This window comes from Schistocerca piceifrons, chromosome 7, assembly GCF_021461385.2.
Source record: "Schistocerca piceifrons isolate TAMUIC-IGC-003096 chromosome 7, iqSchPice1.1, whole genome shotgun sequence".
Classification (NCBI taxonomy): domain Eukaryota; kingdom Metazoa; phylum Arthropoda; class Insecta; order Orthoptera; family Acrididae; genus Schistocerca; species Schistocerca piceifrons.
This window is the reverse complement of record NC_060144.1, coordinates 566,486,764-566,514,019: the sequence shown is the minus strand read 5'-3', so window position 1 is coordinate 566,514,019 and position 27,256 is coordinate 566,486,764. Positions and strand designations below refer to the sequence as shown.

Here is a 27,256-nt window from a genome sequence, read left to right as displayed (position 1 = left end):
AAAATAAGGGAACAAGCGGCTTGGTACTGATTCAAAAAGGGAAACTATGAGAAGATTGCAGACAGCATGGGTGTAAGGGTGGGGGATAAAAGGGAAATAAGGAAAACAGGGGAGGAACTTTGGCAGGAATAGTGGGAGGTTGAAGAGGCTGAACGTAGGACTTTCCAGTTCATACGTGATGTGAGGGAACGCTTGGAAATGAAATTCTTTGAGCCCACACGATGACTAATCCATTTTCTCACTGGCCATGGACCCTACCCGACATACTTATGTCGATTTGGGAAGAGGGCTACACCAGCCTGTGACTGTGGCGATTCGGAGGATACTCCCGACCATGTAGTTTACGAATGCCCCCTCTTCAATGATGTTGCGAACACACTTCGAGACAGACTTCCAAACCATGACACATATCAACTACTTAGACGGGAGGACAATTTCCAGATCTTAAACACATTGGCCAACGAGATATCACGGAAAGTTTTAACAGAATACTTGAGGGACATAAACTAAATAACAAAGACAACCAACACTGATTGCGTCCAGAGCCCTATTCCCATACCGCCTGTGCGTGGACTGGCCGACTTTCCATCATAGTTGGAATCCGCCACGTGCAGGATTAGGGGGAGTGGGGGTCAATACCACCGATAACGACACGCACCGGACATGACGTAGGATAAATTAGTTTGTAGGACTTAGTTTTTTAGGAAAACTATGCTAGGGAACTGCAGCGAATTAATATCGTGGCCTGCCCACTGCCAGGGGCACGCTCTTCGGGTTCAGCTCGAAGAGCAAGGCTATTTAAAGTAGGTTTATAAGTTTCACTGGCACACATGTGGCGCTGCAGGTGATAGGAATTAGTTATAAAAATTAGATATAAGCTGTAGATATTAGAAATAAAATGCCCATTGTATTAAAAAATTAACTGTAGCTCACTCAAAAAACTGTAACTAGCTGCAAATTAAGTATTAGATGTATAATTATTATGACCCACTAATGAGATAAGGAAGTGGGTTAATTTTGTATAATTATAATGGTTTTGTTAATAAAGATTTTTTTAAAAAAAATTGGAAATGGTCGGCCGGAAAGATAAGGTCTCTCCATAAACGAGGGACTGTGGTCCCATCTAATTTGATGCTTTTTTCCAAAACATGCCCATGCTTACCAAGACGACAACGCCTTCCTAGTCTAAGATCTTAGTCTGTCACTCACTTCACCTCTCCATAACTGCTCCACACTACATTCACTCGAACTGGTCTCGGATTTTTATCCCAAGACTTCCCCGCATTACTAAATGTAATGTTCTTTAAGGATGAGTCCTATCAACACATCCTTTGTTTTGATCAACTTGTGCCATAAAACTGTTTTCTCCCCTATTCGATTCCGCAGATGTTTACTGGTTGTACGACCTACACACCTAATCTTCTCTACTTTTCAGTAGTACCACATTTGCAAAGCTTCTCTTCACGCGTTGTCCGCGCCGTTTCTCGTCCACGTTTCACTTCCGTAAAAAGCTGGACTCCCAAGACATTCTTTCAGGAACGACTTTCTAACACTTAAAATTTACGTTCCATGTAAACAAACTCCAATTTTTCAAGAAAGCTTTTCCTCTAACTCGTCTACTATTTTCAGAGTCCTCAACTCCGTCAACATCGCCTGTCTTAATAGGACTTCAATCCATAGACATCGTTTTACTCGTATTTATATTCACCGAGTAACTTTCCAAGACACTGTGCACTTCGTACAACTGACTTTTCCAGTTCCCTGCCGTCTCAGAGAATTAAAGTGGTGACCCGAATGGTTAGAGATTGTCATAGTAGCTTCCATTTGCCTAACACGCACAACTGCTGTCATCTTTTTGTAAGACAGCTCTGTAACGTGAAATCATTTGCCAGTCGGCGTCAATATAAGCCATCTGGCACGGACGCCTCGTATAATAATTAATCAGCTACCTCTGGCTCTGGAGGGGAGGTGTCTGCACCTTCCATTCGTTGTGGGAACGCCGGAAGCTGGATGGCGGACGACCTTTGTGTGCAAATCGCTCTGGAAGAAGGAGCAGGGAGGCGAAAGCCGTGGTCATTAGCCGCCTGCGACTGCCCGACAAGTCTTCATCTCGGCCGAACCAGAACCCGCTCTGCCATCCGCACGCTGCTGCATCGACAGGGCTATGGCGTCGCCTAGCCAAATCATCTCGAGCATACATTAACGCCTTAACCTACAACCACGTCTGAGACTCGTGATTCGGTATTCGGGCCAAACGTAGACTAACGTGGAGAGGTGTGTATGTGCCACGAATCGCATCTGTAGAGTATAATCACTTAAAAAAAAACTAGGAACAACGAAAGACCCAAGAGAGTGGAGAAATCACAGAATGCGTAGAAGTGCGTGGCAACTGTACGTGATAAAGAAACATGGCGCACACGTAGGCGAAGCAACGCAATCCCGTGTGTGATCGGGATCAGTTTTACGTCGGCCTTTATCTGCAAAGGGCACTCAAAGGAAATGGAAACGTAAAGGCAACTAAGTGAGTCGTGCACGCCATAGGCTGCAGTCAGTATCAGCACGCGAGTAATTTATAATGGGCCACTATAATCAGTCCACCGGAATTGTGTGTGCGCGCGCGCTTGTGTGTGTGTGTGTGTGTGTGTGTGTGTGTGTGTGTGTGTGTGTGACTCATACTGTAACATTTCATCGAAACCATATCCGCATGGCCGTAACTGACCTTACACCAATGTTGCACAAGAGGTGGTAAAAAATTTGAATCATCTCCTCAAAAAAAAAAAAAAAAAAAAAAAAAAAAAAAAAAAAAAAAAAAAAAAAATAATAATAAATAAATAAAAAAATAAAGCTATGACATGAAACTTTAATGACAATCCTTCTGTACCCTTCAATGCGACACATTTTTACCAACTATGTATGACTTAGGGAGCCCTTGGTTGTACAAGTCTCCGTTTTGGCTGTTCAGAAAACGACCCACCTGGAAAGTCACCTGGTCGTTATTCTGGAAACCCCTGCCACTGTAGCTTGCATTCCACAGCTTAAAACCACCGCCATTCGCGACTCCAGTGACGTCAAGCGAGAGGTCATCGGAGGACAGGTGAAGATGTATTGTGTTTTCTGGTGAAAGCTGGTTGTGCCTCCGTGCCAGTGATGGCCGTGTGTTGGTTAGGAGGCGGCCAGTTGTGGTCCTGCAGCCAACCTGTCTGAGTGCTAGACGCACTGGATCTGCACCTGCAGTGGGGCGCGATTTTGTATGACATCAGGAACACTGTCGTGGTTTTTTCACGCACACTAATTGGAAATGTGTACGTCAGCCTGTTGATTCGACATGTCGTGCTTTCATTCCTGAGCAGCATTCCAGGGGGTGTTTTGCAGCAGGGTCACGCTCGGACACACATCACTGTTGTAACCCAACATGTTCTGCAGAGTGTGGACATGTTGTCTTGGTCTGCTCAATCCCCAGATCTGTTTCCAATGGAACACAAAAAAAATGGCTCTGAGCACTATGGGACTCAACTGCTGTGGTCATAAGTCCCCTAGAACTTAGAACTACTTAAACCTAACTAACCTAAGGACATCACACACATCCATGCCCGAGGCAGGATTCGAACCTGCGACCGTAGCGGTCGTGCGGTTCCAGACTGTAGCGCCTTTAACCGCTCGGCCACTCCGGCCGGCAATGGAACACATACGGGACATCATCGGACGGAAAATCCAGCGTCATCCACACATAGCATTAACCGTCCCTGTATTTACCGACCAAGTGCAACAGGCGTGGAACTAACAAACTAACATCAGGCACCTGTACAACACAATGCATGCACCTCTGCATGCTTGCATTCAATATTCTGTCGGTTAGACTGGTTATTAAAGTAGCAGCATTTCACATATCTGTTGCCTTATCTCACGCTTACGTTAACCTGTGATAGTGCAATGTTAATCACTTAATATGTTATCTAGCAAATGTATTCCCAAAATTTCATTACTCTATATTAACTAGTTTTTGGTGTTTTGATTTTTTTCCATTAGTCCAGGACAAAGTAACTGGGTGCTATATCATGAAAAAGGGGGGGGGGGGGAAGGGGAAATAAGGCTGGTCGGTGTGGCCGAGCGGTTCTAGGCACTTCAGTCCGGAATCGAGCGACTGTTACGTTCGCAGGTTCGAATCCTGCCTCGGCCATGGATGTGTGTGATGTCCTTAGGTTAGTTAGGTTTGAGTACTTCTAAGTTCTAGGGGAGTGATGACCTCAGATGTTAAGTCCCATAGTGCTCAGAGCCACTTGAACCATTTTTTGGGGAGACAAAATTTGGTAGCCCAGAGAAGCAGCGCGTGTGACTGAGTTCTGTGCAGAGTCAACTGGGTCGTTGTCGTGTAGTGGAGTAAAAGCAGCCCTCGGACGCTTCGTCCTGACGCCCTAGTGTAACGTGGCAAGAATTCGGTAGTGTGCGCCTGAGATGGTTTCAAAGTTGCTTCCCAAGTAGTTGATCCGGGTTCTGTTCGCGGCCATTGCAAGAGGGTTCTCTATTTTACGTAAATTGGGAGTGTGTGTACAGCACCATGCAATCCTCGAAATTCCCAACTGTCGTGGCGCGGGGGAAGCACCGTGCCAATGAAGGTTGTGCCTTTTCCTTTCTCGGGGGCGGTGAATCCGCAAGTTTCCACTGCTCGTTTTGCTCCTCTGTCTCGGGGTCGTAGCGACATAGCAACGCGCCGTGCTGGTGAGACGGCCAAAGAAATAATTTGGGTTGGCCTGAGACAGCTGCAGCACTTCCGTGCTACCTGGGTTGGGTGGGCTTTCTGAGTGGGTAAGGGCAAGTGGCAGAACCCAGCGGGCGGCGACATTTGTCACGTTCGAAAAGTGGTTCAAGGTGCCGAAAACTGATCCGTGACTGATTTTCGCCTCGACAGCGGTGCGCCAATCTTGGAGCGCCGTGCTCCCCACTTCTCCCGCGATCCCCGGTTCTTCGCAGGGAGACGGTCCACCAGCTACGCCGTCGTTCGTCGCCCACGTGTGCGTGACCACAGCGGGAGCTCGTGTGCCACTCAGCCGCTCTGCCGCGTGACTGCGCACCGTCACCTCGCACTGTACGGAATGTTGCAGTGTTGCGCGCTTTCAAATGCAAAAAATTCATTTCCTTCACTGTACCCCAGTTTTTCAACGAACTGCGCCGTTTCGTCTTGGCCCATCTAGCCACGTGCCGCGTTATCAAGGCACGGGCATTTCCCTGTCTAGCAATATTGCTGACATGTTCGTGCAAACAAACAGTATATTAATTACGAGGATTATTTTTATAGATGATAATTATAGCTCGAACTCTACCCTTCGTACAAAATGTACTCACGAGTCTTACGTATTCTGAACAGCATATACTACATCGGGGTCTATGTTTCCAATCGATGACACTTTTGTTCGGTGCGAGTGTTCAGTCGTTGATCACGGTAACTGTGTGTACGTGCATCGTGCAGCATTGGAACATATGGGAGATGGCATGAGCCTTTGGTTTCACTTTCTGCTGCTAACTACTTTTTCTTCTATTTCATACCTATTTAAAAAGAGAAATAAAAAATAAAAACTGAAGCAATTACTAAGGAATGTACGTATTGTCCACTTGGATGTGGTTGTATCGCAGTTTTTGCCTTCTTCTCGAAGACAGGTCAAATAAAAAAAAGTTGTACGGAAGTTAAAGGTGTTGGCTTGTAGAAGACTTTTTTTTTTTTAAAAAAAGGACCGTTTAGTGCCAGAGGTACTGTCCCTCTTTCAGACACCTCCACGTGCGATATTTCAGAAGGATGATGCATGGTCACATGTGGGGAGGAATGTACAAGCCTTTCTTGAAGAGTGAAGTGTACCTTTGTTTCCCTATGATGCTATGATGCACGCTCACATGACATTTCACCTATGAACAGTTGTAGCGTGTGGTACAGCGTAAACTATTCCCCCACTGTCTTCCAGTAACCACCGTTGATCCACTGTGGAAACGCACGGGAACAGCGAGGGTGGGATTTCACGGGGTATTGAATTTTCAGTCAAAGATAAAGTACAGTTTTATAAAGCGCCATTTAACTAATTTGTACGATAACATTCCTTTTAATCATTTGTGCTCTTAATATTGTTACAACGGCTACAAATGTTAGTGTATATCTCAACACACACATTTTGCGACTTCATAAAATCGACTTTCACTAAAAATCTTGTTTCACTACACGAACCATGTCAAACTAAAAGGCTAGCCTGGGCCAAATAAACCAGATGTTAGTTCGTGCGGGGCGAAAATAAAAGCCGCCATCATTTATTGCAGGTTTATTTAGAAAGTACAAAACTTAAAGTGGCAAGAACGCCGATAAGATTGATCTTTACCTCCTGTCGCTAAAAATATCTTAAGCTCATATTCTTCGGTAGAAATACAGATCTGTTTTGAAATTTTCTGTATAAAAATAGTCTAACTTCCACTTCCTTTGTAAATTTCGATCTTCGCCAGTAATTTTCTGATCACTTGCTTTCTACAGAGACATTCAGAATACAAAGGGCTCAAATAAATTAATAATCGTTACGCGATGCAACTTAGTAGAATCTTTTAATGAAAATTAGTATTTCATTTTAAGAGTAACTTACTGAAAACCAAATAACTACACAAATTAATAAGGGTAATCCAAATAAGCTTATTTTTCTTGTTCACCGACAGCCAAATGTTACTCGTTAAATGTACAGGAGACAAATCAGTTCGGACTACCGGTTTTCGGCAGCTCTTTGCAGTACTGCTAGCGGCACTAGAACTTCATAGAGCAAAAATGTAATACAGGAGTATAAGCGTTTGACGCCCTGTGCTACAAGTACGCAAGCATCAATACAAGAACGTGTCGGATTCACTCACTCATTCGTCAAAAGGAATACTGATACATTCTGGAAAATATACTCGTGCACACAAAAACAAATCCGTTGACCATCACACGGCTACTTTGCAAAAATATTGTTAACAGGATGCATCAGTTCTACAACCGTGTCCTGTATGAATAAGCTGTGTCTGCTTGACGATGGCTTACGGCCCACAGGCTAGACAGAGATGACGGCAAAGCTGAAACGCCGCTACTTTTTGTGTGCTCAGAAGGTTATTAAAGATTTAGCCTCGCAGTTGGCTGGAGAAAAAAAATCACAGTTGGTACAAGGACAACACCGGAAGTGATCGGAAAGAGTCCCATACCTCACACATATACGTGCTCGATTGTTCGCGCTTGTAACCTGCCAGCTATTTGTGGTGAGAGGAACTTCCTTTCTGGACACACCTCGTGCGTCCGCTAATAATCGCCTTCTGGATGTAACACAAAAACCCGGAAGACCAAAATGCAGGTTGTCTCGTCACCTACTGTTGCCCCGACAATATGTCGCAGAGCGTTTCCAACATCGTCGGAATTGTTCCCCCTAACAGGTGTTTCCGCTGTTCCGCCCCAAGCTGACGTCACCGCGTCCCCAGCTTACAAACGAGCGTGGTTCGCCAGTGCCATTCTGGTCTTTCTGGCGTCCGTCGGGAAGAGCGTGCTTGTCTCTCTCTGTCTCTCAGAAACTGCTTTCCTCACGATTTTGACGATGTCGAGGAAGAAAAATCACCCTTATAAAAATGAACTTGACTGCCGCAATCAGAAATCCTACGAGACTCGGCCTTCTGTTGAAACTGAACTTCTTGTCCTGTTTCATATTTACCAGAGAATCATAGCGAGAGTGCTTTTAGTCGGCAGAAATGAATCAGTGGGTAACCAGCAGGAGAGAATGGACCAAGCGGTGTTTGTTTATTTATTCATCAACCTTTTGTTTCCCTACATCCCATCCCTTATGCAACCTGGTCTGTATGAATGAGATATTACTTGAAGTAGCAGAAAGCTTTGGTCAGAGGTCGTAGCACTGCATGAATAGAGTGGTTCTGTGGTAGGATGGCACCAATCCCTAAACGTGGACAAGTCTGGCAAAGATAGTGTGCAAGTCAGGTGAGAGAGGTCGCGAAGGCAGGAGTATTGGCTCGGTTAGGTTGGCAAACCATCCCCTCCATCACCTTTTGAACGAACAAGGTGTCCGCAGGTCCACTTGTTCCGGTATCGGCGCTGGACAGACGTAGAAACGCAGCTCTCGATTTTGGTAATGTTAAAAAAGGTATCAGAATGTCTCAAAACTAGCGTGTTAATTTACAATGCGTCTAATAATAAATGGATACTTCAACATACAGATTTAAAACTGGCAGTATATTTACAATATGCAGCCAATATTTTTATAGGCAGATAGTCGATATGTTTTCCGCCAACATATGTATAACTTTCATCAATAAATGGAGAGCCGACGGTGATATTCTTTTAAACATCGATGTATCGAATTTCCTAAATTTTTAAAAATATCAGGAGTACTAGTCGTCGCCTGGCTGCTGGGCCCTCGGATTTAGCGAAGGAGCGACGCGCTGAATTAACGATCGTTGGTCTGTTCTCTGGGCTTGGTACACATCCTCTAGTTCGCGTTATTGCGACTATGAGGTAAAAGCACTTACAGAAGTCCGGTGCGTTGTCGGCTCCTCACATGCAGACAGATACTTAATCACATATTAGACTTCCATATTTCTGTCTGCGACAAATTGAACAAAATAAAAATAGCTCCAATCTCCCTGTTGGAGCTCATTTTACGAAGGTTTGTCTAGTTTATAAGGCAAATTCATGCACCACCAATCATCTGCTAGATATTCCAGTTTTCTAGCTCCCTCTGACTCATTGTTTGTGTGATGAGACTCTGGCTCTACAAGTGGTCGGGTGTCAAACAGCCTCTGTCCTCGTATCTGCAAAATAATTGGCTCTGCACAAACGACTGAGGAAGACTAATCCCAAACTTTAATAACACTCCTAAGAAGTGTAACCTAGTTCATCAGTTTTTATTTGTAGTTTATGTAGATTCCTAATGCAACATGCCTCTCGTAGCTACTAGGAGACATTTATTGCAAATGTAGAACACTACCTTCAGAAAATGACTTACATGCAAAATAATCGTGTGTTTCAAAGCATGCGGATAAAAATTACTTGAAATAATTTCTGATTCATAATGCTGTCCCTTTACATAAAGTACTATAATGTAGACAGCCACATGACAACAAAATGTATACCGTGGATTGATGTGAAAGAGTCGTAGGTAATATTTGAATGCAGTAGAATTCAAAAGTCTCTAGTCCGGACACAGTATCTGTTTGTTTAAAAATTGCAGTCACCTAGTGGAATCCGACCTCATTATTGGTATATTTAAATATGATACAGAACGGCTGCTCTAAATTATAGTTCATTTGTCGGTATGAGGGTACAATCTATAGCTTAACAGCAATTGCATCTCTGCGGAAAATTGAAACAACAAGCAGGTCTCTCTGTCTAGTTTACCTAATTGTATGAAGTTTTATCACAAGAAATTTCATCGAGTTGACACCCACCTATGAAGCTGTGTCCATTCATAATGTATTGATTACAAAGAATAGCAAACACAATCTGGCAGAGGAGGAGTGTGAATCCATTCCTACAAACTCTTATACTCGCACTACGCGGAAGTACCCGTGTCATTAGCAGCGTCGTATTCGGAGACTGGGGGATCGAATTCTTCCGTTGAAAGACTTTCGTCCCCAGTGTCAGATAAGGAGGAGGGGTGACAACTGGTGGTGAACGCTTCCCGATCAGCAGCGACAATCCACCGAAGTGAGCACATACAGCCTCTAGAAACTTGCTAATAGATTCCACGATGATCATTGCTGTATTCCGTAAATGTTGCGTGTTAAACTTGGCGATTGTGTCTGTATGCTCTCAGTTTCGGAACTACAGAGTCCGTTGCTTATAGTCGGATATGATATGATATGTTTTCGGTACCCATAGCTCCTGACAATGTTCTGTAAGGCCGAAGTTGGCCAGTCGTGCAGAATGTAATAAAGTAAATTCTCGTTAATTAGCAATAACCCATATGGAACCATGAATTTTATTTGATACATTTAGTAGCCAAGCCAAACATGTTTCACCTAATTATTTTAGGTATCGTCACTGGTCTATAAAGGCAGTGATTAAAAGAATAGTTATTTTCATATTGTAAACACTTTGTTTGCTGTGCACATGAAAACGAGCGACTCAAAACAAAATATTTAATACACGTACATAATGATTACAACGATGATTGCCTTTGTATACTACTAAAAATACATTAAATAATTTGGTGACATATTTTAGTTAGGAAAGAAAACAAAATTCATTTGTGCCAGACTAGCAATAGCTGCCATCATCTACATGAGAAAGAGCAATTCTTAAGTGATCATAGTAATTTCACGGTCAAAGTTGCTGAAGCAACACAACCAAAATGAAACAAAAATAATTAACAGCTATGAATTTCGCTTTATAAACTACTCTAGCATTGGGAAGTCTCTAGAGGAAAATAAAAATGTTTTTTACAGCGCATTTGGTCTATCCAAATAGGCATATTCTTTATACATTGGAACTTACCGCCAAGAATCCACAGAGAAATTAGTGGGATAACGTCAGTAAAACGTTTTAGATGTTCATGTAGTTTCCATTTACAATATCAGCCATATGCTGTTCTCTTGAGAAGCTGCTAGAATCTTCATTGATATTCCATCACGATAGCAAACGTTGCTAACGCTAGACTACAGCAAATGGAAAGGTGCCAGCGTAACTGCAAGGTTAGCGAAGCCACTCACATGGTATTCGCGGAAAACCGATAGAATAATTCCTGGAAATTGACGGGAGAATTTTTTGTTTCGCAAGCGGTTGTCAGCGAAGACTAATCGAGCCAGACGCCTATCGCAAACTCCGCTTTTTGAATGCCCTGCATCATTGCGTCGCTGCAGGCATCCGGTTTCGTCCACGTGTAACCAGTAAGATTGATGGTTGACGATCATCAGTGTTCGCCTTCGCAGAAACTTCCTCTCCACCTGCGCCACGTTGTGCAGTTGACTGCCCGACTGCTTCGTAAGACAGAGATCGTGGATTCGAGAAACACGTCAGTGTACGAGTGTTGGTTTTAAATGTTGCGTCCCCTTGTAGTTTTACTACAATGGTGAGACTACTTAACAGAGGGGGCTACATACATGAGTGACTTCTAAACCGACACGGAAGAGACCGCATCACAGCTATGGCGTTTTGCTCGACTTTCGATGGCATTCTGTACAGTTTCGCACTGTCGTTTAGTGAATAAAATAAGAGTTACCGAATATCGGAACAGATCTGCAGCTACATTCAGGTCTCTCCAGGAGATGCATATGTCTCAATAAACTGTTCTTAAAAGGACGAAATCGACAGATGTAAAAGTAGTTACTGGAGTACCCCATAGAAGTGTTATATGTGCATTGATATTAACAATACGCAGGCTGTTATAGACATAAGTGCAGATGTTTCTAATGATGTCTGAGGATGGTGTATTGGACAGCATTACATCAGCATTTATCTCATTTGTAGACTAATAATTGTGACTATTACTAGTAGTATGTTTTTAGGTTGGTTAGTACCCCCAAGCACGAGTGGTACAATCAACCCATTAATGTTTCTTTTCCCCCTGGGCAGCGGGTCAGGCATTGAAGTATGGATGCTTGGAGGCAAAAGATTAGCCTGCAGTGACAGGCGTAGTCTACTCTGTGGTGCTGTTACAGTTGTGCAGAAGCCGTCATGTAGTAAATTAAGCTATATTTTTGCAGCAAAACTGTTATATGCAGAGAAAACAACTTACAAGCTGAAGTTGGTACATATTGAGGTACCAATGACCACAATATCTGTGCCCATGCCCCTAACTCCGTGTATATAAATCATGAAGTGGATAGCATTGTGGGGTTGTTTTGCAGACGATGCAGCAGGAAAGTTGCAGCTTCAGACTGCTGTTGTATAACTCAGGAAGATTTCCGGAGGATCGACAAATGGTGCGGGGACCGGCAGGGATGCTGGACCTAAATATAAGGGGCGATCAAAAAGTTTCTGTTCGACGGAAAAACTAATCCCTTGCCTACATGTCGCTTATATACCCGCATGGGAGTCGCCCTGGGTCACATATACGCTGCCGCAATGCCCTGTGATGGAAACTTTTTGATCGGCGCTTATAAATGCAAGGGATCCTGCATAGATAAGGAAAGATAGTCACTAGTGTTCGATTACGCTACTGGCGTAGAATCACTGTGAACAGTAACTGCCATAAAGTACCTAGGAGCAGCCGTCCGGAGATATCTAAATGAAAAGAGCACATAAAACTAATGTTGCAGGGAATGCGGATGACAGGCTGAAAGCCATTGTGAGAGTCTTAAGAAATCATAATGCATCTGCGAGTGAAGTGGCCTACAGGTCACTTGTTCGGCCGGTTGTCGAGTATTATCCATAAATCTAGGATCCTTACACCAAGCGGAGTTAGTAGAATAGACAGGGAAGACCCAATGAAGAATGCGTCACAGGATCGTTTAGTAGTCCCGAAGACATTGGCAGACGGTCCAAAAGAGGCGCCAACTGTCGAAATTCCGAGAGTGTGAAAGATTACCGTCAAACCTCCTTGCCTAGGGACGCCAGATGAAAGTTGATGTCGTCAAGCCCTGAATGAAGATTGCGCAACGGATAACTGGGGAGGGGAGCTTGAGAGCGCTACCTAGAGAGCGTGCCCTTTCTGTACGATACTAGGCAAGGGGCTGGAGGGCTCACAAGCTGATGTGTGGGTCCCTGCATTCTATATCTTTTATTTTAAATGAATTCCTTTAACTTGACTCCTATGTGGTTTTTGGGGTATGTTAAAGATTGATGACAATTGATTACCTATGTATTTTAAACATTATCACTCGACTTTACAGCGACTGCAGTAATTGTTCCAGTTTACAGATATTACAATTTTACAACTTACAGCTCGGGTATGTTATATACTAATCTGCACGCACATTTCTACGGGCAAGACGGAATTGTGTTGGCCAAATGTATATCACCAAAGTCACCCAATATTTTACATGCAGCATCCACTATGCGAGGACGATAAACTGGAGCAAACTGGGGACCATATACGTTAACACAGGGGGTCAAATTAAACGAGAACATTAATTTCCTTACACAATCCGAAGCTGGAAATAAAAGAATTACTGCAAATATTCAAATACAGAGGTATTCCACGCTTGAACATCGAGACAGACGCACTGAGGGCATGTCTGCTCATTTACCCGTCTTCTGCAACACTCCCAGAATATCGCGAGCACCCGGAGGTCTTCCTGGGCCCCGTTGGAGAGGATGGTCGAACCACTTGGCCGTGACCAACCTGTCCACCCCAAATCTTGTGACACTGGAACGTCTTTGACTTTTACCTGCCTGTGCTGTCTCTGATCCCCTATCCAGGAGTAAGGTTGGCACTACTATACTACAGAACTACTTCCCAACTAAGATTTGGCCACGCTTTATGGAAAGGTGTGAGGAGGATTAGGAAAGTTTATGTGCAGATTCACATTCACGTACAAGAAATGCATAATACACGACACATATAAATAGGTATCATGAAGCCTGACACATTTCTTTCCATCCGTCCGCACGGGTTCTGTTGCACCCGCGGCCGGCCGCGTCCTGCAGTAAAATTGGCGGCGGAGCCGCCTCCGTTTGTATTTCCCGGTGCAAGTGAGCAGCGAAACCTGCTGCTTATGAAGCGGAAACTACAGTACCGTTTCAAGTGTCATTGTCAGAAGAGTCGTCCTATATACGTCGCGGAAGACCATTAAAGTGAAGTCAGAGGGATGTGAACTCCTACGGAAGCTTATCACGGGCCCCCCGTGCCGCGCATCATTCGCGGCACAGAACAGGGAAGGCGGGAAGTGATGGTGATGATGGCAATGGTTGTGGCGCGCCACCAAACCCTCCGCTGTCGTACTGTGAGGCGGCTTGCGTGGTACGCGAGTAGGTGTCCGGTGGACTCTGCTCGCCGTGACTGACACGACACGGTGGCTCTTGGCGCTCGCACAACGGCTGCTGGAAAGCCAGTGTCGGTCGACAGCACTGTTTGTTTACCGCTAAAGGGCCGACAGGTGCAGTGGACGAGGCGGAAGCGCCTTAACGCGGAACGAGTAATTAAATAAGCAGATAGTGCGGAGCCGACAATACAGAGACCCGAACGCGGTGGCCGCGCCCGGCCGCTAGAAAAGAGTGCAGTGAATGGCGCGGCGCGGCTTCCGGTGCGGCGGCGGTGCGTCGCGTGGAGAGCCGGAAGCTGCGGGGGCGGGCGTGAAGGCCGCAGGCGGGGGCGGCACAGGGGCCGCTCCCACGCCGCTACACTACACTACACTCCACCAACACCGCTCCTGTCGGCTGTCACGTCAGTGTTCTTCTCGAGTTCCTCTCCGCTGACAACTTTCTCATTTCCTATCTTACCCGTCCGTCTAATTTTCGGCGTCATCCTGCAGCATCAGATATCGACAAGAAGATAGAAGAAGTGGACAGTGTTAAATTCTTGGGATTACAGCTTGATAATAAATTCAACTGGGAGGAGCACACCACAGAACTGCTGAAGCGTCTTAACAAATCTATGTTTGCAATGCGTATTTTGTCAGACATAGGGGATATAAAAATGAAAAAGCTGGCATACTATGCTTACTTTCATTCCATAATGTCATATGGGATTATTTTTTGGGGTAATTCATCAAGCCAAGCTAAAGTTTTCCGGGCAAAAAAACGTGCAGTAAGAGTTATATGTGGTGTGAACTCAAGAACATCCTGCAGAAGCCTGTTTAGGGAACTAGGGACACTAACTACTGCTTCCTAATATATTTATTCCTTAATGAAATTTGTCATTAAAAATATATCACTTTTTCAAACCAACAGCTCAATTCATGGAATCAATACTAGAAATAAGAATAATCTTCACAAGGATTTAAAGTCACTTAGTCTTGTACAAAAAGGTGTGCATTATTCAGGAACACACATTTTCAATAACTTGCCAGCATCCATAAAAAGCTTAACAACCAATGAAATTCAGTTTAAGAGAAGCCTAAAGGACTTATTGGTGGCCAACTCCTTCTACTCCATTGATGAATTTCTCAGTAAAACCAAATGATTATATATATATATATATATACACTCCTGGAAATTGAAATAAGAACACCGTGAATTCATTGTCCCAGGAAGGGGAAACTTTATTGACACATTCCTGGGGTCAGATGCATCACATGATCACACTGACAGAACCACAGGCACATAGACACAGGCAACAGAGCATGCACAATGTCGGCACTAGTACAGTGTATATCCACCTTTCGCAGCAATGCAGGCTGCTATTCTCCCATGGAGACGATCGTAGAGATGCTGGATGTAGTCCTGTGGAACGGCTTGCCATGCCATTTCCATCTGGCGCCTCAGTTGGACCAGCGCTCGTGCTGGACGTGCAGACCGCGTGAGACGACGCTTCATCCAGTCCCAAACATGCTCAATGGGGGACAGATCCGGAGATCTTGCCGGCCAGGGTAGTTGACTTACACCTTCTAGAGCACGTTGGGTGGCACGGGATACATGCGGACGTGCACTGTCCTGTTGGAACAGCAAGTTCCCTTGCCGGTCTAGGAATGGTAGAACGATGGGTTCGATGACGGTTTGGATGTACCGTGCACTATTCAGTGTCCCCTCGACGATCACCAGTGGTGTACGGCCAGTGTAGGAGATCGCTCCCCACACCATGATAGTGGGTGTTGGCCCTGTGTTCCTCAGTCATATGCAGTCCTGATTGTGGCGCTCACCTGCACGACGCCAAACACGCATACGACCATCATTGGCACCAAGGCAGACGCGACTCTCATCGCTGAAGACGACACGTCTCCATTCGTCCCTCCATTCACGCCTGTCGCGACACCACTGGAGGCGGGCTGCACGATGTTGGGGCGTGAGCGGAAGACGGCCTAACGGTGTGCGGGACCGTAGCCCAGCTTCATGGAGACGGTTGCGAATGGTCCTCGCCGATACCCCAGGAGCAACAGTGTCCCTAATTTGCTGGGAAGTGGCGGTGCGGTCCCCTACGGCACTGCGTAGGATCCTACGGTCTTGGCGTGCATCCGTGCGTCGCTGCGGTCCGGTCCCAGGTCGACGGGCACGTGCACCTTCCGCCGACCACTGGCGACAACATCGATGTACTGTAGAGACCTCACGCCCCACGTGTTGACCAATTCGGCGGTACGTCCACCCGGCCTCCCGCATGCCCACTATACGCCCTCGCTCAAAGTCCGTCAACTGCACATACGGTTCACGTCCACGCTGTCGCGGCGTGCTACCAGTGTTAAAGACTGCGATGGAGCTCCGTATGCCACGGCAAACTGGCTGACACTGACGGCGGCGGTGCACAAATGCTGCGCAGCTAGCGCCATTCGACGGCCAACACCGCGGTTCCTGGTGTGTCCGCTGTGCCGTGCGTGTGATAATTGCTTGTACAGCCATCTCGCAGTGTCCGGAGCAAGTATGGTGGGTCTGACACACCGGTGTCAATGTGTTCTTTTTTCCATTTCCAGGAGTGTATATATATAAAGTACAATATAACTTCTGCACAATTTCAGTGCAGTAATGTTTTCATGTTCATTGTAAATGTGTGTGTGTGTGTGTGTGTGTGTGTGTGTGTGTGTGTGTGTGTGTGTGTAAGTACAATCTAACTTCTGCACCATTTCAGTGCAGTAATGTGTTCATTGTAAATAAGTATTACAGTAGTTGTATTACATGTTAATTACCTTATAAATAAATAAAAAACATTTTTATTTTGAATTCAGTGCATTAGTATTTGTAAAATGACTTCATTAAAAAATGACGATCATTCCACTTGGGACCTGTGGAATGGTACATTAGCTTATTTGTTTTAGTTGTAAACATTTGTCATGTATAGTTGTTTTTCTGACATGTTCCACATCCTGAAGGACCACCTCACTACGGATCAATTGGAATGAAAGTAAATCTAATCTAATCTAATACCTTTCTTATTCTCCGGTTTGTCGACAGCCCACGATTCACTTCCACACAATTTGCGTCGCGCGCCGCCGTGGAATGGTGGCGGCCCACAGTGTGGGTACGAGCTGACGCGACGCCGCAGAAGGACCGCTACACTCTCTGGAAACGAAAAGGAGCCTAATGGAGCCAGGCGTCGGCGCTGTGGGAGGACAGTCGTCCGATTTCTTTCCAGATAACACGCGAAATCACAAAGCTGAGAGGAAGAGCGCGTTGTCACGCTGAGCCGAAGTTGTCTTACCGCAAGTGTACATCGATTTTGAGAATTTTCTCGTGCCGCCTTTTCAAGTAGTAAAGGAAACGAAAGAAAAGTTCGGAGTAGGTATTAAAACCCATGGAGAAGAAATAAAAACTTTGAGGTTTGCCGATGACATTGTAATTCTGTCAGAGACAGCACAGGACCTGGAAGAGCAGCTGAATGGAATGGACAGTGTCTTGAAAGGAGGATATAAGATCAACATGAACAAAAGCAAAACGAGGATAATGGAATGTAGTCGAATTAAGTCGGGTGATGCTGAGGGAATTAGATTAGCAAAATGCGACACTTACGGTAGTAAAGGAGTTTTGCTATTTGGGGAGCAAAATAACTGATGATGGTCGAAGTAGAGAGGATATAAAATGTAGACTGGCAATGGCAAGGAAAGCGTTTCTGAAAAAGAGAAATTTGTTAACATCGAGTATAGTTTTAAGTGTCAGGAAATCGTTTCTGAAAGTATGTTTGGAGTGTAGCCATGTATGGAAGTGAAACATGGACGATAAATAGTTTAGACAAGAAGAGAATAGAAGCTGGTTCAAATGGTTCTGAGCACTATGGGACTTAACATCTGTGGTCACCAGTCCCCTAGAACTTAGAACTACTTAAACCTAACTAACCTAAGGACATCACACCCATCCATGCCCGAGGCAGGATTCGAACCTGCGACCGTAGCAGTCGCGCGGTTCCGGACTGCGGGCCTAGAACCGCTAGACCACCACGGCCGGCAGAATAGAAGCTTTCGGAATGTGGTGCCACAGAAGAATGCTGAAGATTAGATGGATAGATCACATAACTAATGAGGAGGTATTGAATAGAATTGGGGAGATGAGGAGTTTGTGGCACAACTTGACTAGAAGAAGGGATCGGTTGGTAGGACATGTTCTGAGGCATCAAGGGATCACCAATTTAGTACTGGAGGGCTGCGTGGAGGGTAAAAATCGTAGAGGGAGACCAAGAGATGAATACATTAAGCAGATTCAGAAGGATGTAGGCTGCAGTAGGTACTGGGAGATGAAGAGGCTTGCACAGGATAGAGTAGCATGGAGAGCTGCATCAAACCAGTCTCAGGACTGAAGACCACAACAACAACAACACCTTTTCAAAACGCTCGTATACTAACAACGGTTTCTAAGCAGTTCGGACAGCACAGCGTTGGGGTACCAGTTATTGCAATTTTGAATACAGCTATGTTTTGTAAGCTTGTACACATTATGTCGATGGACACCGAGGCATAGGGAAAAGTTGGGCGAGCGCGTTGTCAGTTAAACGTGCGAAGTGATGCCTCCGATCAGTCCTTGTTACTCTACTCGTCTAAGTGATGTAGGAAAGCTTAATTGAAAAGAAGTAGCGACTACATGGAGAAGTGTTTGAACAATGAACGACGTCATCTAACCGTTACGTGAGTTGTGAGCAGAGACAGTGAACTCGGGGTTTAAAACCACCGTAAAAAAACAGCACTTCTACAAAGCAAGTGTATTTGTCTGCTCTGAGGTTCGAGTTTATTTGAGAGAAGCGTGTGTTCGCAACTTCAGCTGGAGCGCTGTAACAATACTTCACTTGACACAGGTATTCCGGCGACAGATTTGTTATCAGGAGTATTATTTCGCTGCAAACTAAACGTTTTTCTTACTCTGAACAGTGAACAGTGCGGCACAAATTTACGTTTTTGGTACCAGTACGAGGGGCGTTTGAAAAGTCCGTGCAGAGTCCAAGACATGGCACCACCGGCGGGTATCGAGGTCATGTCTAGGTAGTAGCATCTTTGGAAAGAATGCACACCAAGTTTCAGCCATATTGGTCTATTTCTTTGTGTTTGGCATTCGTGTGAATCAATGAAGTCGAGTAATCGTCAAAAAATGGACGAAAAAGAATTTCGTGTGGCGATTAAACATTACTTTATGAAAGGCAAAACGCCTCAGGAGACTAAAGAGAAGCTTGATAAACATTACGGTGATTCTGCACCTTCGATTAGAACAGTTTATAAGTGGTTTCTAAATTTTCGTAGTGGCCATATGGGCACAAGTGACGCTGAACGTTCTGGACGCCCTGTGGAGGTTACGACTCCAGAAATCATTGATAAAATCCATGATGTGGTGATGGATGACAGAAGAATTAAGGTGTGTGAGATTGCTAGTGCTGTGGGCATCTTGAATGAAAGGGTACATAATATTTTGCATAAACATTTGGACATGAAAAAGCTATCCGCAAGATGGGTTCCGTGATTGGTCACGCTTGACCAAAAACAGAATCGTGTGAAGTGTTGCAAGGATGGTTTGCAGCTGTTCAGGAAGAATCTGGAGGACTTTAAGCGTCGTTTCGTCACTGTGGATGAAACATGGGTACATTACTATACTCCTGAGACCACACAACAATCTAAACAATGGGCTACCAAGGGAGAATCTGCATCATAAAAGGCGAAGACCATTCCTTAGGCCAGAAAGGTTATGACGACTGTCTTTTGGGATTCGCAAGCGATAATCCTCATCGACTATCTAGAAAAGGGTACAACTATTACAGGTGCATATTAGTCATCGTTATTGGACCGTTTGAAAATGGAGCTGCAAGAAAAACGCCGGCGATGGGACAGCAAAAATGTGCTTTTCCATCACGACAATGCACCAGCACACACCTCAGCAGTTGTGGTCGCAAAATTAATGGAAATATCATTCCAACTCGGTTCAAATCCCCCCTATTCTCCAGACTTGGCTCCCTCGGACTACTATTTATTTCCCAATTTGAAGAAATGGATGGCGGAACAAAGATTTTATTCAAACGAGGAGGTGATTGCAGCAACTAATAGCTATTTTGCAGACTTGGAAAATTGCTATTATTCGGAAGGGATCAACAAATTAGAACAGCGTTGGACGAAGTGTATGAGACTAAAAGGAGACTATGTCGAAAAATAAAAAAGGTTTATCCCAAACATGCAAGTAGTTTTTATTTTTGCACGGACTTTTCAAACGCCCCTCGTATATAGTCAGTATTTACCAAAACTTCGTTACCATTATTTACGGGCACGAATTTTCCCCGACGTCTTTTTGAGAATCAATTCCAGTGCAGTTATGAGCTCTGACAGCGACAGCATGGACAAGGAGCCAATGGGATAGCTAGTGGCAGCTGATAGTAACCTGTCTGTAGTGTGTGACGACGGATGAACTGGCTAGACATTCAAGGTAATATTAAACCGCGTCATTAAGCTTGTATTACTCCACAACGGCAGTATTAAACTGTATCAATACGGTTGTATTATTCCACCGACTGTTTGACCTGGAACCAAGAGTTCTCTATGTGGAATTTCACAGACTGACATCGTATCGATACCGCGACGCTTTTCCTGAGCGTGGATGTCCTTCGCCAAACCATTGTGATCACCTCCACCTATTTCTTGGCAAGACGCAAGCGCGCCGATTACTCTGGCACTGACACATTGCCAGAAACACATGGAGATGAAGAGCGGAGTTCCCACAGCCCGCAAGGAACACAGTGTTTAGCGTGGTCTTCCATCAAGTCTGACCCCCCCTCTCCTCCCCCAACCACTTACTACCTCTGGTAGTATCGTTCGAAAATCGTAAGTGGAAGCCTGAAGTACAGCGAAAGTTTGAGCCTGTCCTGAAAGCTGCTCGCGGAAGTCAGTAGAAATATTCATCTGTCAGAATGTATACATTAACTTGCAGGTTTGGCAGTTCTGAACAGTTTTCGCCAACATCGTTTCTTGATATTGTATCTTCACTGATTTCATCCCCATTTGAGAGAGGTTAATTCTATTGATAATCACGCCATTACGTTCTTAGGAGCTAAAAGCAGTTGTAAGTAGGATGTTTAGGTTTTTATGTTGGTAACGCCACGTAGCGCTCTGTATGAAAATCACTGGCTGTGCTGTGTGCGTTCTGTGGCTGGTTTGCATTGTTGGAATAATCACTATTGTAGTGTTGGGCAGTTGGATGTGAACAGCGCGTAGCGTTGCACAGTTGGAGGTGAGCCGCCAGCAGTGGTGGATGTGGGGGGAGAGGTGGCAGAGTTTTGAGAGAGGACGATCTGGACGTGTGTCCATCAGAAAAAGGAAATTTGTAAGACTAGATGTCATGAACTGATTATATATATATATATATATATATATATATAACTTTTGAACACTATTTAGGTAAATACATCGTTTGCTCTCTATCAAAATCTTTCATTTGCTATCTATATGCCTATCAGTAGTTAGTGCCTTCAGTTGTTAGAATCATTTATTCAGCTGGCAGTAATGGCGCTCGCTGCATTGCAGTAGTTCGAGTAACGAAGATTTTTGTGAGGTAAGTGATTCATGAAAGGTATAGGTTATTGTTAGTCAGAGCCATTCTTTTGTAGGGATTATTGAAAGTCAGATTGCGTTGCGCTAAAAATATTGTGTGTCAGTTTAGTGTTGATCAGAATAAGTAAAGAGAGAAATGTCTGAGTACGTTCAGTTTTGCTCAGCTGTTTGAAAATCAAATAATGTAGAGGTTTACCAGCAATGCCATTTATAAATTTTTCTAAGGGGATGTTTCACAGTGTACTCTGCTGACCATCAAAACTGGAACACCATAGAAGGAAATAATGAAATGTTACCTGCTGCGCCTGCACATCATAGTAGGAACGGGAAAATTACCAGATACAGCTGTGACCTCTGGAAGCAGCAACAGCTCTAACCCGACCGGGCGTCAAGTCTAACTCGGCTCGGATGAGAGGGCTCGCTGCTTCGGTCGTAGCGGCTGGCGGGTGGTTGCGTGGCAGTCTCTAGGCAACCGATAACCACGTGATTTCAGTGACTGAGTGACAGATCTGGAGATCGTGTTGGCCGTACCGACAGTCCGACAACCCCTGTATGGAGGTAGGTCACAATATGACGGGCAACATGCGGCCTTGCGTTATGTTGTTGAGAAGTAACGTCACGGACACCGGTGGTAACACATCACAAATGTAACACCTGCTGCCCAAAATATCGAGTACGGGAATCAGAGGTGGTTCTGCTGTGTACGTGATGGCACCTCGTATCACATCAGGGACTGGGTTCGTACAAATGACGTTTGCAATATGACGACGCTCCTTAGCGTAGGAACCTCCACGTGGTGATACGTACGTCGTGATGCAGTTCGCAGAACCAGGGTTCGTCTGAGGGGACGGGGCGGTGCCTGCCGCTCCCGAGTCCAGCGTCGTCGCCGGGTGCCCCACCACCGTCACTGCCATCGCGTCACAGGGAGCCGCCGCAGTGGTCGCCTTGACCGCGCGGATATTCGTGTCGCCGCATGCGAGCCCATTTTCTGAATGTTGCTGCACGGCGGAGCCGACAATATGTCTGTCCTCTTAGGCGCTAGTCGCGTGTGGCCGCTGAGATCGCACACTGAGCTGAGTGTGGCCTTCCTTGAACCATCGATTCCACATCATTCGCTCGGCAGTCGCGAGCAGGAACGTCGCAGAACGATAAACCGCAGTCTCGGTAGGTCACGGTCCTGCCGCTACCGATACGTGCTCGTAAACGAGGCGTAGTATGATGATCTCGCAAACAAACAATACTCAAATTGTATCTCTGAATGAGAAACCCAATGCATGACGTACATAGCGTTCACTCCTTTGTAGGAGGGCCTCTCCAAAAGAAATGCACACTATTTTTTTAATCCTTCTTTTATTCTACATGTTTGAACGTTTTGTAGTGTGTAGATACATCCTTTAAGAACAGTATTTTCATTTCTCCCTATAATCTCCATCCCTCTCAACTGCCTTAGGCCATCTTGGAAACAGCGCCTGTATACCCGCACAGTAAAATTCTGGACCGACCTGTTGGAGCCACTGTTTGGCAGCGTGCACAAGGGAGTCATCATCTTCAAACCTTGTTCCACGAGGAGAGTCTTTCAGTTTCCCAAAGAGATGATAGTCACATGTAGCCAGGTCAGGACTGTAAGGCGGGTGTTTCAGTGTTGTCCATCTGACTTTTGTGATCGCTTCCATTGGTTTTAGACTGACATGTGGCCGTGCATTGTCGTGCTACAGCAAAACATCCTGCTTTTGCCGATGTTGTCGAACACGACTCAGTCGAGCTTGAAGTTTCGTCAGTGTCATCACATATGCATCAGAATTTATGGTGATTCCACTCGGTATGATGTCCACAAGCAAGTGTCTTTCGGAATCGAAAAACACCGTAGCCATAACTTTTCCAGCAGAAGGTGTGGTTTTGAATTTTTGTTTCTTGGCTGAATTTGCATAATGCCACGCCATTGATTGCTTCTTCGTCTCTGGTGAAAAATAATGGAGCCATATTTCATCACCTGTCACAATTCTTCCAAGAAATTCATCTCCACCATTCTCGTACTGTTCCAAAAGTTCGCTGCATACCGTTTTTCTTGTTTCTTTGTGAGCCACTGTCAACATCTTGGGAACCCACCTGGCACAAACCTTTTTTAATGCCAACCTTTCAGTATTCTGCAAACACTTCCTTCCCCTATCCCAACGTAGCGTGACAATTCGTTCACTGTGATGCGTGTGTCAGCAGTCACCAATTCGTTAACTCTCTGCACATTGTCTGGAGTGTGTGCAGTACGAGGCCTGCCGCTGCGAGGACAATCCTCAATATTGCCATGCCCGCTTTCATCACGTAACCTGCTTGCCCACCGACTAACTGTACTGCGATCGACAGCAGCACCTCCATACACCTTTTTCAACCTCTTGTGGATGTTTCCCACTGTCTCGTTTTCACAGCACAGGAATTCTATGACAGCACGTTGCTTCTGACGAACGTCAAGTGTAGCAGCCATCTTGAAGACATGCTGTGACGGCGCCACTCACGGGAACAGGTTGAATTAAGTTTGAAAGCAAGCGGGAAGGATGTATCTACACACTGTAAAACTTTCACACATGCAGAATGAAAACTGTATTTTTACAAAAATAGTGTGCATTTCTTTTGTAGTGACCCTCGTACTTTGTTCTGTTGCATTGAAAGGCTAATCATTTGCATATGGAAGGACGAAGAAGGCAGCGTGTTTATCGGAGGATTGTCTGGTGTTGCAAGTTTAATGGCCAGCACTGTACTTTGTCAGCGAATGCCTTCCCCGGATCTTTCGAATGTCTCTCCGCATCATGTGAATAACGGACGAGTGCTTGTGTTGCGTAGTTTGATGTGTGTAGAACAAACGAGATAATGCTAGTGTGAGGACGTAAAGTTTGTTTTACATGAGAATGTGTCCTTTAAGCCTGTATAACTTCGTACCGTGGTACGAGATACACTAACGTATACTCTCATATTTCCAGTGTTGAGATGGCTGTATCGGCACGCACCGAAAGCCAATACTTAAAAAGGAAGTAAAACGCTAGGGTGCCACATCCCGTTCAGTCCGAGGTGCTTAGGGATGGAGGATTAATTGGCAATGGACAACGACTGGCCGTGGATGTGCAGGAACTGCAGGGGTAGCCGCCCAAACTGATTCACGAACACCAGAGAAAGGCCGAGTGTGTATGGCTGGGCGAGGGTTCGGACGCCGCTCTTCCGAATGCGAGCCCAGCCTGTTCCAGAACTTCGGTCCCCTACCACCTCGAGTGACCTGCTGCGGCACAGGTCAGCCAGCTGGTAGCTCGTAGCAGCCGCGGACCAGTAGCGTCGGCAGTGTTTGGCGGCCGCTCTGCTTACCTGCTGATAGGTAAACATGTATCAGGCCGAAAGGCGCAGTTTGTTACGAAACACAGACAGTCTCGTCTCTTTGAGAAAATTGTCACACAAGACTGGGGAAACCAGTATATGTTAAGAAATACGCCATTCTTCCGACAGATGGTACCTCAATCAGTTGCAGACCTGCAGACGTGACGTAATGACATGGTGTGTGTGTGTGTGGGGGGGGGGCGGGGTTACGGGCGCTCAAAGGCCAGGTTAGCAGCGTCCTTGCGAATATTAAGAGACGAATGTGGAGGAAAGGGCTAACAATTTTGTCTCACCGTGAGGAGTAAACGTAACAAGTGACGCTCACTCACTCACTCACTCGAGCTGACCCACACTGTCACTCCATTCATACGCCGTAAGAGAACGGAGAAAGGGTGAAAGGTGCTGTACCTGGGATTAAAAGAAAGAAAATGGCAGAGGAGCTGAAATAACAGCACAGGAAAATGTGACTAACGACTTTCAAAAAACGAGGGTGATCCAGTCTGTAAAATACCTTACTTCTGCTAAAACTGAAAGAAAAACGAAATATATGAGAGAAGAGCTAAAATAGCACCATAGAGAATTGGGACTGGCCGACAAAAAAATATAAAATAAATAAAAAATAAATAAAATGGTTCAAATGGCTCTGAGCACTATGGGACTTAACTTCTGAGGTCATCAGTCCCCTAGGACTTAGAACTACTTAAACCTAACTAACCTAAGGACATCACACACATCCATGTCCGAGGCAGGATTCGAACCTGCGACCGTTGCAGCAGCGCGGTTCCAGATTGTAGCGCCTAGATCCGCTCGGCCACACAGGCCGGCAGACTGGCCGACCGCTTACAAACACATGGGTGAGCCGGTCACCGTGGTAACATGTTACTAACGTCTCCCTAAAATTTTAGGAAATAAGTTACATATCACGAAACCTTAAAACTCTAACCAGATTCGTTTAAATGGCATTTGAAAAAGAGGACCGACCTGTCGGTAACTCTGTCGCTGACCTCTGGTCTGTAAATAAAAAGCTAGTAAATAACGGGGCACAGTTATCTGCACGCCACATGCACCACACACTGGAGGCTCGCATCGAAGGGGCAAAAAGCCATGCCTCATTGGGCTGTGGCCTACGCTAAGGCGGGTAAGGACCACCCCATGCCGCCTGCGTGGCTGGAGTCAGGTACGCAACGGCCGCGTTGCGGACTTCACTAGACGCAGCTTATTGTCCATCGCTTCCAGCCACTCTTCTTCCCACCTGCGCATTAATCTCGTGGAGATCTATACTATAACGATTCATCTTCATCAAGCAGCTGACGTATGCTTTAGTTTTCTTACGCATTTGATCTGTTGCGCATCAGAGGAATACGAGTGGCAGTTTGGGAAGTCACTGAGAAAACTCTGTAGCGTACGAAACACACGAATAAATTTATACAAGACACGTCTTAACAGGAATGTACGTAGTATCAATCGAGGTGAGCTTACGAAACATCTTGCGTACATATACTACGATAGTACATTTCCACATCCGTTGTAGAAAATTGGATAGAGAATAGTGTCGCGATGCACTCGTGACATACAGAATTATACAGAGGGGCTCAAAAAAATGTATCCACTGTTTAAAAGTCCATAACTAGCAAACTAATTGACGGAATTGTCTCATCTTTGGCAATGTAATAGTTTGTAGTTCCAGCAATCGCCACACAAGCGTTGTATTTCGTTGTTTTGTTTTGTCATATGACATTCGCCAGATAGTCAGTGTTTTGTTCTTAGTTGCACCTAGTTACTCGAGTAAGCATGGCTGGCGCAAGGCTTACATTCGATAAAAGGAAGTCAGTTTTGAAGTGGTATTTTAAGTACGAAAACATTAATGAGGTTCAACGGCAATGGCGAAATGAGTATCAAACAGAGCCACCGACATGTTTAACAATTCGTCGCATTCGAGACACATTGGAAGCCGAAGGCTGTGTTAAAGATGGACGACCTGTAACAGTAACAAGTCCGGCTAACTCCCGTCGTGTGAGACAGTGTGCCCGTGAAACTGGAGTGAGTCGCTGAAGTGTTCGGCGAATTTAGAAGACAGCAAAGTGGAAGTTCTACATCCCACGATCGCTACACGCAATGAACGAGGACGACCTAGATCGTAGAATGGAGTACTGCGAGTGGTTTAGTAACATGGTGCGCAACGATGAAGAGTTTGCAGAGATGACTGTGTGGTCTGATGAGGCACAGTTCAAACTCAGTGGTACAGTAAATCGCCACAATTGCATCTACTGGGCCGCCGAAAATCCGAACGTTAACGTCCATATAGACAAAGCCGTGAATTTACCAGGAGGAAACGTGTGGTGTCTTACCGGGGATTGATTGAGCCATTGTTCTT

General features: G+C 45.3%; 1 protein-coding gene across 2 annotated transcripts in view; it reads right to left on the bottom strand.

Annotated features, from left to right (window-relative positions):
* Positions 1-27,256, bottom strand: part of LOC124804885 (synaptic vesicle glycoprotein 2B) — a 391,228-nt gene that overhangs the window by 206,656 nt on the left and 157,316 nt on the right. The window contains exon 1 of one of the 2 annotated variants that reach the window (XM_047265253.1): positions 16,946-16,964. The exons of the other annotated variant lie outside the window; for it this stretch is intronic. The gene's annotated coding sequence lies outside the window, so the exon portion shown is untranslated. Of the gene's footprint in view, positions 1-16,945; positions 16,965-27,256 lie in introns of those variants that run through there. 2 annotated transcript variants of the gene reach the window in all.